The sequence below is a fragment of the Rhinoderma darwinii genome, chromosome 2, assembly GCF_050947455.1.
Source record: "Rhinoderma darwinii isolate aRhiDar2 chromosome 2, aRhiDar2.hap1, whole genome shotgun sequence".
Lineage (NCBI taxonomy): Eukaryota > Metazoa > Chordata > Amphibia > Anura > Rhinodermatidae > Rhinoderma > Rhinoderma darwinii.
In genome coordinates this window covers 310,537,193-310,556,249 of record NC_134688.1, presented here as the reverse complement: position 1 = coordinate 310,556,249, position 19,057 = coordinate 310,537,193, and positions in this window count along the sequence as shown.

The window sequence follows — 19,057 nt, the reverse complement described above, 5'->3', positions numbered from 1 at the left end:
CAGGATTACACATGGGCCATGTATCTAAGCCTACCATGTGATTGGCTTAGATACAGGGCCCAGCAGACAGCATCACACAATCTGTGATCCTGTCTCATGGGCCCCCTAAGCCTGCTACATCGTAGGCTTAGGGGTTGTGCAGTCCCTAAACATTGATGGCCTATCCACAGGATAGGCCATCAATAGCTGATGTGTCGGGGTCCGTCTCCCGGGACCCGCAAATCAGCTGTTTTGAAGGGGCCGCAGCACCCGTACGAGAGCTGCTTCCCCTTCATTTCACGACTCACTCACACTGTGAATCGCAGACACCGATTCACAGTGTGACCGTAATGAAGGGGAGCAGCTCTCGTACGAGTGGTGCGGCCCCTTCAAAACAGCTGATTGGCGGGTCCCGGGAGTCGGACCCCGCCAGTCAGGGTTAATCTTACCTTCCTCTTCAGCCGCGGCGGTAGTTTTGTCGTCTCGATGCTGTGCGCGGCGCATAGCCCTGTGACATCATGCGCTGCGCACAGCGCTTGACGTCAGGACCTCCGCTGCGATCCAGAACCAGGAAGGTAAGTAAAGTCTGTTACTATAGTAACAGGGGCCCGCGGCCCGAGTTACTATAGTAACTTTTTATTGATGTGGTGCGGGGGGCTGTGGGCCCCCCTGGCTTCGGGGCCCGGTCGCAATTGCTATAGCTATGCCAGGGCAGGACATGTTAGTCACGGTCATTGGCCTACTTGTGCATGTAGGTCATTAGCTTGAAGCAAACCAGACCACATAACAACAATTGGCATTTTACAGCTGTCAGTGGCTGCTTTACATGACATGGGTGGGGTTACTTGCAGTCATAGGTGCACTTTTTTGCATAGCCCAAAGACCACGAGAAACCTGTACCACATGAATAGAGTGAATGGGAGGAATGTTGCCGAACATAAGGAGGTGTTGCACACGTAATAGCATGGCGGTTGTGTGAATGGAGCAGCACTAACCACCTTACCGCCATTGTGAGGCAAGTCTGAAAGTTGTTGTTATGTGTTACCAATGTGGGTTTCTATATGTTTCCCTAGATGTATTCTCTAAAATTCTGTGTTACTTACTTTCTAAAAATCCTGGGTACTGCTGCTCGAAATGTCCTGTACGTCCACGCTGTGCTAAGCCGCTCTGCTTGCTGCCGCCACTGTCTTCTGGATCTGTTCTCTACAGTCGCGGTCCTCAAGGTCTTCACTCTTGACTGGCGGGGTCCGTCTCCTCCTCCTAAAAAATAAAAGAACACTAATTTACACTAAATTACAAATAAACCAATTATCTACAGATCATTTGGAGAATTAAAGTGTATTTGTATACAAACACGCCACCGCTTCTCTGACAACTACCCAACTCCAAACATTCCACCGCTAATCACAACACCCTCCACCCACCAAACATGCCGCCGCTTCTCTGCCAACTACCCCACACCAAACACGCCACCGCTAATCACAACACCCCCACCCACCAAACATGCCGCCGCTTCTCTGCCAACTACCTCACAACAAATACGCCACCACTATTCACAAAATCCCCCCACCACACATGCCACCGCTTCTCTCGAATCCCCCACACCAAACATGCAGCCAGTTATCTGGCAACTACCCCACACCAAACCAGCAGCCACTACTAATTACCCCACCCACAAAAAACAGCCCAACGCTACTTTGCCCTAACCCCCATTAGAGCGTCCGGCCAAACTTACAGTATTAAAATTATGGGAACTCGTGCTTGTAAGGCCCGGTACGACAATATTTTGCTCAGCCGCTCATGGAGCAGATGCAGCGCTGGTCGTCTGGATCTACTCTCCACTCTCAGAAAATGGCGGCACACAGTGTAGGCAATTTGAAGGCATTCAAACCCCTCCTCCACCCGGCACTAGCCAGAAGAAGGGAGGGAGGATTGTGTGAGGACACTAAAGCAGAGTGTCCACCCCAAACTTGAAGCAGAAATCAATGAGGTAGCTTTACCACATTGACCATGCTGTCATTTTGGGAACTTTTCCCTCTAGTGGTTAAAAAGGCTCTCTCTAATTCTCACCCCTTGTAGACTCCTGGAGAGTGCTTTATCCGGAGGAGAGAGATTACTCATATACATAGTACTCACATATAAATAGTACTTACAATCATTTAGAATGGTTTTATGTCTCTGAGAAGCACCTGCCTGGAATTCTGGCTGCCGCCGCTGTCGTCTGGATCTACTCTCCACAGCCGCACTCCTCAAGGTCTTCACTCTTGACTGGTGCGGTACTTCTCGTCCTCCTAAAAAATAAAAGAACACTAAAAAACAAAAACAAATTACAAATAAACTAATTATCTACAGATCATTTGGAGAATTATTGTGTATTTGTATACAAACATGCCGCCGCTTCTCTGCCAACTACCCCACACAAAACAAGCCACTGCTAATCACAACACTCCCCACCAAACATGCTGCCGCTTCTCTGCCAACTACCACACAAAGCCAGCCGCCGCTAATCACAACACCCCCCACCAAACATGCCGCCGCTTCTCTGCCAACTGATGCCACACACCTCCCTGTACATGATGCCACACACCTCCCTGTATATGATGCCACACACCTCCCTGTATATGATGCCACACACCTCCCTGTATATGATGCCACACACCTCCTGTATATGATGCCATACATCCACCTGTATAGGATGCCACACATCCACCTGTATAGGATGCCACAAACCAACCTGTATATGATGCCACACACCTACCTGTATATGATGCCACACACCACCTGTATATGATGCCACACACCACCCTGTATATGATGCCACACAAGTCCTGTATATGATGCCATACACCTCCCTGTATATGACGCCACACACCTCCCTGTATTTGATGGCACACACCTCACTGTATATAATGCCACACACCTCCCTGTATATGATGCCACACACCTCCCTGTATATGCCACACACCTGTATATGATGCCATACCTCCCTGTATATGATGCCACACACCTCCTGTATATGATGCCACACACCTCCTGTATATGATGCCTCACATCTCCTGTATATGATGCCTCACATCTCCTGTATATGATGCCACACACCTCCCTGTATATGATGCTAGGAGTCCCAGCCTCCCCACGTACTGTACAAAAAGATACAATGCGGAACAGGGTAATAAGGAAGGATGAACAATTATTTAATTTTCATATTATTCTATGTGTAATATCTTTTTATGCCTATGTGTCAGGACGATGTTTATCTCACATTACGTGACTTGTGTAATATTTCTCTGCTTAGCTTATCTTGGGTGGTCAGACATCTTAGACTGACCCCGCCTTTTATCTGTACATTTCAGCGAACAGCTTGACCACCTCTTGCTGAGTAATTGTGGTTTTTGTCATATATATATGTTATACTTGCCAGTAAAATCAGAGAGATATTCTGACAGACAATCATGACTGCTGTGCCTGATTTGATGTACAGAGGGCCCGTATATATTTCTCAAGGCCGACATTAATTTGAACACCACTCAACAAAGAAGGGAAGTCCATTTTGCTTCTGACAAACACAGTCTACCTGAAGGGGGCTTCCTTGACAGTTTAAATGGTGCCGAAAACCCGGGATCTCTCGGAGGAATGTTTCCTAGCGTCTGCTAGTCCGGAACATCTGGAAGAGTCATTGAAACCAAAACCGCGCGGTAAGTAACTACTTTTTGTTACAATACCTGTTTCAAATACTCTGCCAGAATATCCGGTAAGACTCTGGGTAATTGTGTCCCCGCACAGAGATTCCAGTAAGAGCCAGGTCCTTTGTTGAGTTGGTCTGGTATGATTGTATGAGCATTGATAAACTTGTATAACATTTGTACAGTTGCGCAGTGTGAGGTTGGGATAGTCCTTACATGACCTGGCTGTGGCCATCTTGGATGGGCAGCACACTATCCTAGAGTTGTGTTTTGGTATCAGCGAGCACTACAACTTAAACGCACATATATTAACCATTGCCTGAGCAGCAGAAGGACAAAAAGTGTGCGTGTCCTGAAGCTGCACATGGCTTGTCTCCCTCATGAAAAGTCATACTGCTTAGAAGATACCTGTCTTAGATTGTTTGATATAGATGATATAATGAGCAGATCCTTTGTGGGATTATTGTTTAGTTGGTTGTAATTTGGCTCAGTTGGATAGTGTATATGGGTACGTACAAGATACGTAGTGTGGGACTTTCCCTAACAGCGAATAGCCATAGTGTTTGTTAGTGAAAATAAAAACTGAGAGAGAAGGGTATGAGTCCCCTCCATCATAGCAGGGCTATGGGCAACAGTCACGGCAAACGAGGGTCTGGCCGATCACCAGATTACAGAGTAGGGCGTCCGCAGGCTTCTCTGATCCCACCAGAGAAGATGAATTTTGAGGTATGGCATATGGGTGAGCAAGCACCTGTTAAAATGGTGTAAGCTTACTAGGGGATTGTAAATCCAGAATGACAGTCAAATGACAAAGCAGATTGGAGTAGATGGATTGTAGCATCTTTTAGAAAGCAACAAAGAGCCCAAGGTATCTTTATAGTAGTCAGTATAGAATATATATTTTAATAATTTCAGTTATTGTGTATATTCATTATCTTCATAGAACTGTTTAGCATCTTTTAGTGGCAAATGTATATAATGTTAATCAAGAAACCTGCACTTAACACCTAATTCCTGCAGTGTGTGTGTTTGTTGTGTACATGTGGAAACGAGAGGGTCAGTAGAAGGCTTAATTGTAAAAATACATTATTAATCTGCATGCTCAGACAGATTCTGTGGGACAAAAGTTAGAGGAAATAATTGTGAAAGGCTGTTATAGTCCCAATATACATTACAGTCAAGTATTCTGTCAAACCCAAATTAGAGAAACAAGTATGAATAGTAAAAAGAAGGTAATAATACAGTATTGAGGACGCCCCATGAATTGACTGGTGGACGGAAAGACCTGATAGCCTCGGGGCATTCCCCGTCGTTCCCTCTGATAACTGCCTCCACTACGTCAATAGCGGCCAATACTGGAAAATTCCTTCTAGCCCGGGAACATTCTCCTCGTTGTAAAATAACAACCTAGGAACCAAAGGTTCTGAAGTAGTATAACTTCCAACCTCCCGCTAAAAAGGTGTTCTAATAGTATAATTACCACACTGTCCCAGAAACGCCCTTACTCAAATGCCTATGAATGAGACCCACTGCTGTGTGAATGGTATGAGATTTGTTGGTTGATATAGATTGTACAGAAAGCATGGTGTTAGGATTTGTAGTCTTACTACTAGCAACAGTGATATTGAAGTGGTAAATAACTCAACTGCGGCCCAGTTGATATAAAGTCCCTGAGTAAAAGGGCTTGGAATAATCTCCCAGCGTAGGAGATTGCATATATATAAGGGAATATATATATGAGGTAAACCACTAGAAAGTGACGGACAGTAAGGTCCTCACAAAGTCCCTGAGTAAAAGGGCTTGGAATAATCTCCCAGCGTAGGAGATTGTATATATATATATATATATATATATATATATATATATATATATAAGGAGTATATATATAAGTGGTAAACCACTGGAACGTGAAGGACAGTAAGGTCCTCACAAGGTAAGTTCTTTTTGAGGAAAGGAACTGTGATCCCTAGGAAATGGGGTCAGGAGATAGTAAGACTGCCCACCGGTGTGATCATGGGTATCAGCCTGCAATATAGTAGAAAGTTTGAAAGGAAAAAATGCCGTGAAAGATTGCAAAAGGATGTTTAAAATGATGGGAGTGGGTTTGTGTGGAACGCTTGAAGAAAGGTGAGGAAGTGGTCAAAAACTGTAAAAAGAATGTTTAGACAAATGATGATAGGAAGTAATGGTACGTTAAATGCATTGCCAATCATAGGAGGCGGTAGAAGGTTCTGACAATGTTAAAATGATCAGGAATGTCAAAAGGAAGTTGTTTATATAGATCAAGATGAAAAACTTTCATCGAACAGAATGCTGGCTGGTAAAATACAATGAACTGATAGGAAAAGCAGAATTATTAGATTAACATAGAGTTTGATAAGAGTGATTAAGACTAATACAGCTAGGTATATTGTAGTGAGTAATGTGTATTATGAAGAGAAGTATGACGTAGACATTTATACAGTGTGTGTGTGTCCGTGTATACAGAGTGTGTGTGTCGCAGACTGGTCTGAGGAGCAAATTAAATTGTGTACTGTTTGATGTGAGATGTTTTTCTCAATCCAGATTGAGAGCTGAATTAATTGAACTTTAAATCATTATTATATGTAAAAATATTTTGTAAAAAGTCCTAGAACATTGAATTGAAGTACAAGATTGTGTAAATAGACTGACGTTTAATTTACCTTATCTATAAGGTTTAAATAATTAAAGTTAGCTCTTATAAATATAGCAGAGACTTAGTTGCCTTTCAGCATTTTGGTTTGCTGGGGATTCTAGTTCTACAAAAAAAATAATGAAGGAAGTTGTGAAACGCAGGGGGGGGGGGGGAGCAGTGTGTGAGAATGTTAGAAGGACGTAAATTGCTGCTCTCTTTTCCTCAAATGAAATACAACTAGCACAGTCTGCATAAATGACCTTGCTAATTTATTGTGAAGGAAACTGATAATTGTGTATTTTTCTCTATCCCTCTGTCTCCAGATTGTTCTGGATGGTGCTTCCCCAGGGCACAGCACATTCCCCTGATATTGTCACCCGTACAATGAAAGAGCTGTTGGATAAGTGGTCCCCCAAACACTCCACCACTTGTCTATTGCAATATTTGCTTTTGTGTTGTGTCACTTTTGACATATGCGCTCAGGAAACAGGTACCCCACGCCGTACATGAGCTCATAAGCACTGTAAAAACCAAGCATTTGTCTGTTGCACGACTTACAAAGATTGAGCTCACTCTTCTTTCCCCAAACATTACCATAAAACGTTGTGTGGTTCTAAATCCAGGTACCCTACTTCCGCTGAATTTGGACCAAAAGGGGGATAGTGATAAAGATAGTGATGAACATGACTGTCAAAGTTTAGTTGAGATGGAAGCAAAAGGCATGTCTAATGTATTTGATGTTGCACTCACTAACCCTAATGCTGAGTATTTTGTAGATGGATCACGATACTGGAGTGAAGACAAAGGACATTTTCTCACTGGGTATGCAGTAGTCCACAATGGTAAGCTAGTCACACAACAGTCCCTACCCTCCAGTAGCTCTGCACAGGAGGCGGAACTAAGAGCACTCACTGAAGCGTGTAAGTTGGGCAAAGGGTTGTGTGTGAATATATATACAGACTCCAGGTACGCTTTTGGAGTAGCTCATGACTTTGGAACTATATGGAGAACTAGAGGTTTCCTAATCTCAGCTGGTAAAGCTATAAAAAATGCAGACGCAGTGAAAGCACTGTTAGAGTCCCTACAGCTGCCTACAAAGGTAGCAATAATAAAGGTACAAGCGCACACCCACAATGGTGATAGCCAGTCAGAAGGCAATGCACTGGCCGACCAAGCAGCAAAAGTAGCCGCCGCTGCTACCCTCCCCGTGCTCACGGTCCAACAGGTGGCCCCTGTCACAGAGCAATTGCTATGAGCTCCCCAAACCCAAGCACCAGCCCCGGAGCATAAACTGTGGCAGGAGGTGGGGGCTGTTAAAGGTGAAGGAGGGCTATGGCGTGTAAAGGGTAATGTATGCCTGCCCCAAAGCTTGTTTCCCATGATGTGTGCCCTGGCGCATGGCCTGACACACTGCTCTAAAGGAGCCATGAGTCAATTAGTACTTAGAACATGGCACGCCCCGGGATTCCAGCATGCTGCAGCAAAATATGTACAAAGCTGCATGATCTGTGCACAGCACAACCCAGGAAAGGTAGTAAAAACACCAGCAAAACACACACCCAAGTCCTACTACCCCTTTCAGAGACTGCAGGTGGACTACATACAGCTACCTCAGGTGGGGCCATATAAATATGTCCTAGTCTGTATTGATTTGTTTTCAGGATGGCCTGAAGCCTTTCCAGTATCAAAAGCAAATGCTGCTAGCACAGCGGATAAGCTACTAAATGAAATAGTATGCAGGTATGGTGTCCCAGAGACCATAGAAAGCGATAGAGGAACACATTTTACTCAGGAGTTACTGGGGAAGATCTTAAAAAGCCTAGGAATAGAGAAAGCATTTCATACCCCATACCATCCGCAGAGTAGCGGCAAAGTAGAAAGGTTAAATGGAACATTGAAATTGAAAATTCAGAAAGCCATGGATGAGACTTCATTGCCATGGACGAAATGCCTTCCTATGGCCCTGTTTTCTGTAAGAAGCACCCCAAGGGGAAAGGATCAACTCTCCCCTTTTGAGATTCTTTTTGGGTGTCCTCCAAAGACTGGTTTATATTTTCCCCAACAATTGCAGAGTAATTATGATAAGATGACACAATATCTGATGGCCTTATATAAACGACTCGAAAGAGTGCACAAATTGACACTGTCTTCTATTCCAGATCCTAACTCTCTTGCAGGAACCCACTCCTTGCAACCAGGAGATTGGGTTGTGGTAAAGATCCACGATCGCACCAGCCTACAGCCTCGCTATACAGCACCTCATCAAGTGCAGCTGGTGACCGCTACTTCAGTAAAACTCCAAGGAAGAGCCACTTGGATACACGCTAGCCACTGCAAGAAGATACTGACCCAAGATGTGGTACCTGGTAGTGACACTCCTGAACCTGATGCTAGTCAACACACTGCCACCGTACCTAAATAAGGACGATTGGGACAATACATTCATCAAGCACCACCAAGATTTATATCAGGCCTTGAAGGGCCAGGATAACCTGACTGATTGTTGGACTTGTACTCATAGTCCTGTTAACTCCAAAAGTATGCCCTACCTTGCAATCCCTGTCACCTTGAATGAAATAAGAGAACTGTGTAATAACACTGTAATTACTACCCTGACAGGGAAAAATAAGGATAAAAATGTACCATTGCCAGTAGCTGCATGGATGGAAGAGCCTTGGATGTTGTTTAACAGGAGTGGTCCACCCCTAAAGGTGGCACAGACGCCTCAGGCTTCTGTGTGAGTGGGCCTTACCTGTTATCCTAGCTTCTCATCCTGCAGCTGTATACACATTAAATGTTGCAGAATACCTTTTTCATTAATGAACTACACAGAATGCAATGGTACCAGTTCCATCGATACTCAGTGTGTAGGAATTGATGCTACGTTAGGGCAGATGCCCCCCTGCGTAACCACCACCTTACAAATGATCAGGGAAGCCTTACTATTACATGTTAACAATACCACCAACATTACAGCCTTCTCCTCTGTACTAGAGGGTAACATGGTAGCCAAATGGGTGTCAAACTTATTTAACGGGTCAGTCGTAGGAGTACCAAAGAACATGTATATCGTATGCGAACACCAGGCATATAAATGGCTCCCAAGTAACTTTACAGGTACATGTACACTGGCTTATCTAACACCTACCACGTGCATCATACCACATGAAGATGTAAATGTTAATGCAGTGCCCAGACACACATACTACTCATTATATTAGTATTATATATATTTGTTAAACTAGTCATTTCTTTAGTACCAACGATATGTAAGAAGACTAAAAAGATTGTTCATCACAAACCTAAGCCGAAAAGTTTTGACGACCAATACCCTATGTCCTGAAGTAATATTCAAGATAATTTACCGGTGAATGGACTCAGGTCCCATTTGATGGAAACACCAAGTGAAGCAGCTGGACAATGAGAATGAATATGAAAAACAGGAGGGTTTAATAAGGAAGGATGAACAATTATTTAATTTTCATATTATTCTATGTGTAATATCTTTTTATGCCTATGTGTCAGGACGATGTTTATCTCACATTACGTGACTTGTGTAATAGTTCTCTGCTTAGCTTATCTTGGGTGGTCAGACATCTTAGACTGACCCCGCCTTTTATCTGTACATTTCAGCGAACAGCTTGACCACCTCTTGCTGAGTAATTGTAGTTTTTGTCATATATATATGTTATACTTGCCAGTAAAATCAGAGAGATATTCTGACAGACAATCATGACTGCTGTGCCTGATTTGATGTACAGAGGGCCCGTATATATTTCTCAAGGCCGACATTAATTTGAACACCACTCAACAAAGAAGGGAAGTCCATTTTGCTTCTGACAAACACAGTCTACCTGAAGGGGGCTTCCTTGACAAGGGGAAGTAGGGACTCCTAGCATCATAAATGTCTGTTGCCTACAGTACCTGTAGCATGGTGACACGGCCCCATTACAATCATGTGCATTAGAGCTTTTGCCACCGCCGCCGCTCCTAACAACCCCATCTCCGGATTAATTACACCATCACATAATTACTTACCGCCTTGCCGTTCTGTTCTCCTCGCTGCTGTGCATAGAACCTCCTACTACTGTGCAGTCGCTCAGAAAATGGTGGCACACAGTGTAGGCAATTTGAAGGCATTCAAACCCCTCCCCCGTCTGGCACTAGCCAGAAGAAGGGATGGGGGATTGTGTGAGGACACTAAAGCAGAGTGTCCACCCCAAACTTGCAGCAGAAATCAATGAGGTAGCTTTACCACAGTGACCATGTTGTCATTTTGGGAAGTGCTCCCTATAGTGGTTAAAAAAGCTCTCTCTAATTCTCACCCCTTGTAGACTCCTGGAGAGTGCTTTATCCGGAGGAGAGAGATTATATACATAGTACTCACATATAAATAGTACTTACAATCATTTCGAAACGTTTTATGTCTCTGAGAAACACCTGCTTGGAATTTTGGCAGTCGTCATAGGGTTGATAACTGTGTCTTATCACGCCCCTGTCTCAATAACTCTATTTATTCCATCTCTCCCAAAGAAAAACTGGTCTTGGACATTAAACGAGACGTTACTAGGTGGACCTAGCCATATATCTCTACTTCATGACCGCCTTCAAGAATATTTCCATTTGAATGATGTACCGGAGACCCCAATTCCTATCATTTGGGAAGCTCATAAAGCTTTCATTAGAGAAGAGATTATCTCTTTAGGTGCCAGAGTAAAAAAAGTCAGATCAGCCCAGATAGATTTGCTTCTCAACCAAATATCTGTCCTGGAGTGCTTGAGTAAAAAAAACACACTTACAGACTGCACAACCAGACCTTCTTAGACTGAGGAGTGAGCTGAGGGATCTCCTGAACGTCAAGGCGGCAAATGTGTATAGGAGATGTGCGTAGTATTTACAGACTCAGGTGCCGACTGATTACCTATGGGCGTTAACCCCGAAGCTGTGCCTGGCAGATCCTTTACAGAGAGATCTTTTATTTCCCAGATAATGACAAGCAATGGTACTTTAACTGCGGACACAAACCTGATAGCATCAGAATTTCATAAATTTTATTAGTCTCTTTACAACCTCACTGCTACGGATACTAATTTGGAACGACCAGACAAGAGGACACTCATAACCGTTTTTTCACTCCATTCATCTCCCCGCATTGAGTGATTCTGAACAGGAATCTCTTGCTGTCCCGTTCACATCTGAGGAATTAACTAACGTCTTGGCATCCATACCTGGAGCCAAAAGCCCCGGTTCAGATGGCCTACTGATTCTCTACTATAAGACATTTTCAGACATATTGTCTCCTCACTTTCTTTCCCTATGTAACCCTCTCCTCCAGGGGGAACACCTTCCTAGACAAAGGTTGGAAGCATATATTACTATAATACCCAAAGAAGGGAAAGACCAATCCCAATGTGACAGTTATAGACCTATATCTTTACTGAATGCTGATGTTAAGTGGTGGGTGAAACTTCTAGCGCACCGCATAAATATCCTACCTAAACTCATTAACCAAGAACAGGCAGGGTTCGTCCCAGGACAAGAAGGGAAATTCAACACCACTAGGTTAATAAATGCAATATCATGTCAAACTGTGTTGCATTTCACTGGTTCTCCTCAATACAGATGTCGAGAAGGCCTTTGATAGGATGGCATAGAATTATATGGAAATAGTTCTGCAGAGATTTGACTCCCCCCCCCCCCCCATCCTTTATTGCAGCTATCCTTACTCTTTATTCTGAGCCACACGCTAGAATTAGTCAATGGCACACTCTCCCCTATATTCAACATTTGTAATGGAACGAGGCAGGTATGCCTTCTCTCTCCGGCGCTGTTTGTTCTGACAATAGAGACACTGATACATAAGATTAAACAATCCCCAGTCATCAGAGGGTTGGACTCATTCCACAACGGCATGTGTGGATGATCTGTTAGTATTTATTATAAACCCCAAACAGGATTTTCCAAAACTTCTAGAGCTATTCGATGAATTTGGGAAAATCTCCAATTTCACGATTAGCTTTGGAAAATCAGAAGCTCTCAACACTAGCGCCCCACGTAAAATAATTGAGGTCAAACCTTCAGTCCCCTTTACTTGGCCTTCCCCTTCCATCAATTATCTAGGCGTAAACATTACCTCGGAGCCAAACGATCTGTTTAAATATAATTATTTACCATTATTGCACAAACTAAGCAACTTTCCAAACTTAAAATTCCTAATGTGTCGTGGTTGGGTAGGAAGAACCTAATCAAAACCTTCATTCTTCCGCAGGTGCTGTATGTAATTCTCACAGTACCCATTCAAATACTGGGACGATTTTTTAATCAACTAGAGACTATTCTCGAAGTTCATTTGGAATGGTAGAACGGCCAGAATATCTTATAGTCAATTAAAATAACGTAAACTTAACGGAGGATGTGCCTTACCTGACATCCTTTCATTACAAGGCGAATCATCTAGCTAGGTGGCTATTGCTGGTCAGATTACAAGATAATTCCTTGCATATCCATATGGAGAGACATCTCCTTGGAGAAAAAGGCACTTTTTACCTATGGTCGAATACCCGACCACAAGTGCCTGTTAGTAGCTTGAATCTTAAGGGCACAATAGCAGTAAGTGGCAAATATTTCCACCATACTGTGCCACATGATGGCCCTTCCCTATTTACACACTTAAGTCTCTTACTCGAGCTTGTCTGAAATAAACCCTTATCATTGTCCATCCCGTGGACGAATCTTAAAAATATCACTTTAGCGCCACACCTTAGAACTAAAACCCAAATACCCACACTGAGCTCCTTACTTCAGAACAACGGTGACCAACCAATTTCGTTCCTACACAAAATTGATTTTCGCCAAACCTGTCTTAAGTTTCTTGACAAACTAGCCACTCCCATCCGAGATGGAAATTGGTTGAAGAACTTCCTGGTTCTCCCTGACCTCCCTAAAGGACTACTCTCCAAATTATATAACAGACTATTGTCTCAGACAGCACCTACTAAACCGGTTTTTCGCTCATCGTGGGAGAGGGAACTTAACGTTCAGTTCTCCCCTACTGATACCTTCGAATTCACATGAGTTTTCTAGATGCATAAAAATCCAAGAAAACTCATATAAAACCCTTACCATGTGTTAGAAGACACCACATTAACTGAAAATAATGGGTCAAATCTAAGATGACAGTTGTTGGAGATGTGGTGTAGCTGTGGGCACCATCTCACACATGTGGTATTATTGTGATTATATTAGACCCTCCTGGGCGAGGATAAAGCAATACATCTCGCAGATTTGTAAGAAGACAATCTCTCTGTACTGGTACTGCCATGGCTTCCCGCTTCTCAATTTTTCCCCTCTAAAAATTAATTATCCACTATACTGTTTACGGCGGTAAAATTGCTTATTCCTCTCAAGTGGAAATCCACCGAACCCCCAACGATAGAACAATGGAAGGATAAGGTTAATCATATTGCAAGAATGGAGGAACTTGCTAGTTGGGAGTCTGGAGGCCATGTCAAATACTTGGAAATCTGGAAACCTTGGAGAGATTTTCACATATTACAACACCACCCTACCTCACCCTAACTATATATACCCGAGTATAAACTTTATGCTCAATTTTATACTGAATATCAGGTTATATTGTTGTTTAATTTTGTCACATACAACTATGATCTTAGCTCTGTACCAATTTTATAGTGCTCTGCATGCATTCTAAACAGTAAACTGCATGTTAATATTCTACTGTCACACCACACTTTCCCTTCCTTCCTTTCTCTTCCTTTCCCTTCCTCCCTTGTTTCCCCAGAGCTCACCTTTGTGTTACAGCTACACAAAGTAGCAATATTTCATTTGTACATAAATATAATTCTGTTCTGGACTTATGCTTGATTACTGGGCCTGCATGCCCTTTCTGTATATTGTCTTCAGTTTTGCTACAAAAGTTCAATAAAAAAAAATATATTTGAGAAAAAAAAACTTAGTGTGAACATATACAGATAAGGTTCAGGCTCCCTACATGATAACTTACAAATGTGAATATAACACTCCGCACTCCAGTTCTGTTTGAAAAACTCGCAGGGTGAGATCAGTGTCCCAAAAATAATTTGACCCTTAAAAACACAAGTTACCTATTCAAATCTGTAAAAATGGACAATTTTACCACTTTCATGCCAGCTTTCATGCCCAGAACCTGTTCGGGCCAAACTGAACCCTACCTAATTTAATGAAGGGAATCCCCCTCTGTATGTGGACAGCTTGAAATCAGTGGCTCAAATCTGCAAAAAGTGTCAGTCTACCCACTTTGATGCCAGCTTTCGTGCCTTGAACCTGTTCAGGCCAGGTTAAACTCTAATGAATTTAATGTGGGGCATCCCTGTCTGTATGTTGGCAATGTGAAATCAGTGGCCGAAAATTAATTAACCCTTCAAACACACCAGTTACATATTCAAATCTGTAAGAAGTGTCTGTCTACCTACTTTGATGCCAGGCTCTCTTATCCAACATATGGACAGTGATGTAACGGGAATCCTCAGAGCCGGAGTCCCGGAGAAGAGCCTCTCCCATGGATCCCTGCTCTGGGGAAGCCCTTGACGTCACTGTCCATATATAGATAGTATAGTGATATCAGGGGCATCCCCAGTGCTGGAGCCCTGGAGCAGAGCCTCTAATAGCGCTCTGCCCGGGACACCAGCTCTGCTACTGACATCACTGTCAGTAATGTCAGGGGCATGCCCAGAGCAGAGCCTCTACTAGCGCTCTGCCCAGGATTCCGGCTCTGCTCCTGACATTACTGTCCATATATGGAGAGTGATGTCAGGTGCAACCCCATAGCCGGAGTCCCAGACCAGAGCCTCTACTGTCACTACCCAGGGATTCATGCTCTAAGAAAGCCCCTGACATCACTGTCCATATATGGACTGTGATGTCAGGGACATCCCCAGAGCAGAGCCTCTACTAGCGACAGTGATGTCAGAGGCATCCCCAGAACCTGAGTCCCAGAGAAGAGCCTCTACTAGCACTCTGCCCAGAGATTCCTGCACAGGGAAAGCCCGTGACATCACTGTCCATAGATGGACAGTGATGTCAGGGGCTACCACAGAGCAGGAACCTTGGAGAAGAGCCTCTATTAGCTCTCTGCCCGGGACTCCAGCTCTTCTTATGACATCACTGTCCATATATGGACAGTGATGTCAGGGGAATTCCTAGAGCTGGAGTAGAGCCTCTACTAGAGCTCTGCCCGGGACTCTAAGCACTGTTCCCGACATCACTGTCCATATATGGACAATAATGTCGGGAGCTCCCAGAGATATACATTTAAAGTGTACCTATCATTTCAAAAAACGTTTGTCATGTCATAAGATTTGATTGGTCGCTAAAACAAAGCGGCAGAAATGCTCAGACGAGCACTGTGCCGCTTAGTTTCTGCTCGGCTCTGCTTTCCTCAGAAAGCCGAGTGACTATAAATGCAAAAAAGCCAAGGTCTGAACATGTAGGACCCTTAGATAGTGGTAATGGGGAGTTGGTCACAGGGGATCAAGAGAAGGCAGAGTTACTTAATGGGTTCTTCCGCTCTGTATATACAACAGAAGGAGCAGCTGATGTAGCCGCTGCCAGTGCTGTTAATATATCAGTTGATATACTGAATTGGATGAATGTAGATATGGTGCAAGCTAAATTAAATAAAATAAATGTACACAAGGCCCCGGGACCAGATGGGTTACACCCTAGAGTTCTTAAGGAGCTTAGTTCAGTTATTTCTGTCCCCCTCTTCATAATATTTAGAGAGTCTATCATGACTGGTATAGTGCCAAGGGACTGGCACAGGGCAAATGTGGTGCCTATTTTCAAAAAGGGCTCTAGGTCTTCGCCGGGTAATTATAGACCAGTAAGCTTAACATCAATTGTGGGGAAAATGTTTGAGGGGCTATTGAGGGACTATATACAGAATTATGTGACAATAAATAGTATTATAAGTGACAGCCAGCACGGTTTTACAAAGGACAGAAGCTGTCAAACCAACCTGATTTGTTTTTATGAAGAGGTAAGCAGAAGCCTAGACAGAGGGGCCGCTGTGGATATAGTGTCTTTGCAAAGGCATTTGACACTGTCCCCCATAGACGTCTAATGGGTAAATTAAGGACTATAGGTTTAGAAAGTATAGTTTGTAATTGGATTGAGAATTGACTCAAGGACCGTATCCAGAGAGTTGTGGTCAATGATTCCTACTCTGAATGGTCCCCAGTTATAAGTGGTGTACCCCAGGGTTCAGTGCTGGGACCACTATTATTCAATATCATTTATTAATGATATAGAGCAGGGGTCTCAAGCACGCGGCCCGCATGCGGCCCCTGGGGCTGTCATCTGCGGCCCGCGGTACACAGAGCCGCTAGTATCGGCTCTGCTCCGAGACTCTTGAATTCCCTGACATCGCTGCCCATATATAGACAGTGTGTCAGGGTCTTCCCCAGAGCGGAGCAGAGCGCTGGTGTCGGCTCTGCTCCTGGACTCTGTGGAATTCCCTGACATCGCTGTCCACATATGAACAGCGATGTCTGGGGCTTCCCCAGAGCCGGAGTCCCGAGCAGAGCGCTGGTGTCGGCTCTGCTCCGGGACTCTGTGGAATTCCCTGACATCGCTGCCCATATGTGGACAGTGTGTCAGGGTCTTCCCCAGAGCGGAGCAGAGCGCTGGTGTCGGCTCTGCTCCTGGACTCTGTGGAATTCCCGGACATCGCTGTCCACATATGAACAGCGATGTCTGGGGCTTCCCCAGAGCCGGAGTCCCGAGCAGAGCGCTGGTGTCGGCTCTGCTCCGGGACTATGTGGAATTCCCTGACATCGCTGCCCATATGTGGACAGTGTGTCAGGGTCTTCCCCAGAGCGGAGTCCCGGGCAGAGCTCTATTATCGGCTCTGCTCCGGGACTCTGGGGAAGCCTCTGACATCGCTGTCCATACATCGACAATGATGTCAGGGGCTTCCCCAGACAGGAGCCGCAGTGATGTCAGGAGCCCAGCTGGAGTCCCAGGAAGAGCCTACTAGCGCTCTGCCCGGGACTCCAGCTCTGGGGTTACCCCTGACATCTCTGTCTATATATGGACAGTGATGTCAGGAGCAGAGCTGGAATCTCAGGCAGAGTGCCAGAAGCGGCTCTGCTCCGGGACGCCAGCTCTAGGCAAGCCCCTGACGGCACTGTGGCAGCATCTGCAGAGGGCACTGCTGCAGCATCAACGGAGGGCACACTGCGGCAGCATCAACGGAGGGCACACTGCGGCAGCATCAACGGAGGGCACACTGCGGCAGCATCAACGGAGGGCACACTGCGGCAGCATCTACGGAGGGCACACTGCGGCAGCATCTACGGAGGGCACACTGCTGCAGCATCTACGGATGGCACACTGCGTCAGCCTCTGCGGAGGGCACACTGCGGCAGCATCTGCGGAGGGCACACTGCGGCAGCATCTGCGGAGGGCTCTGCGGCAGCATCTACGGAGGACTCTGCGGCAGCATCTACGGAGGACTCTGCGGCAGCATCTACGGAGGACTCTGCGGCAGCATCTGCATTTAGCGACACTTAAACTGGAAAGCTGGATTGTTGAAATAAGCACGTGGAGAAATATCTAAAATTTTAAATCTAGCGGTATTATTATAGTAATATAGTGTTGTAGTAGTTCAAATAACTAATTGATTAACAATAATTTTGTATTGTATCAAATTTGAAAGTAATGCGGCCCGTCAACTTCCCATTTTTTCTATATGCGGCCTTCTTACCCGGCCAAGTTTGAGACCCCAGATATAGAGGATGGGATTAATAGCACTATTTCTATTTTTGCAGATGACACCAAGCTATGCAATATAGTTCAGACTATGGAAGATGTTTGTGAATTGCAGGCAGATTTAAACAAACGAAGTGTTTGGGCGTCCACTTGGCAAATTAAGTTTAATGTAGATAAATGTAAATTTATGCACCTGGGTACATACAACCTGCATGCATCATATGTCCTAGGGGGAGCTACACTGGAGGAGTCACTTGATGAGAAGGATCTGGGTGTAATTGTAAATCATAAACGAAATAACAGCATGCAGTGTCAATCAGCTGCTTCAAAGGCCAGCAAAATATTGTCGTGTATCAAAAGAGGCATGGACTCGCGGGACAGGGATGTAATATTACCACTTTACAAAGCATTAGTGAGGCCTCATCTAGAATATGCAGTCCAGTTCTGGGCTCCAGTTCATGGAAAGGATGCCCTGGAGTTGGAAAAAATACAAAGAAGGGCAACGAAGCTAATAAGGGGAATGGAGAATCTAAGTTATGAGGAAAGATTAAAAGAACTAAACCTATTTAGCCTTGAGAAAAGACGACTAAGGGGGACATGATTAACTTATATAAATATATGAATGGCACATACAAAAAATTTGGTGAAATCCTGTTCCATGTAAAACCCCCTCAAAAAACAAGGGGGCACTCCCTTCGAGGTCCGGTGCGCACTGGCCCTTTAAGAGCGGGCACGAGCGTTCGCGTGCACCCTACGGGATCCGGCTGAGGAGGGTGGATGTGAGCGCTGGCATCTCCTGAGGAGGAGGCTGGAGCCAGCGCTTGCCGACTCATGGCTGCGGCTGTCAGGGGGAGGTTGGAGCTGACAGCCTGCAGCCACGGACATTACAAAGGGCTTAGTGTTAGCCGTTTAAAAGGCTAACACTAACCCCCCGATTATTACCCCACTGTTACCAGGAGTAGCTTGAAGA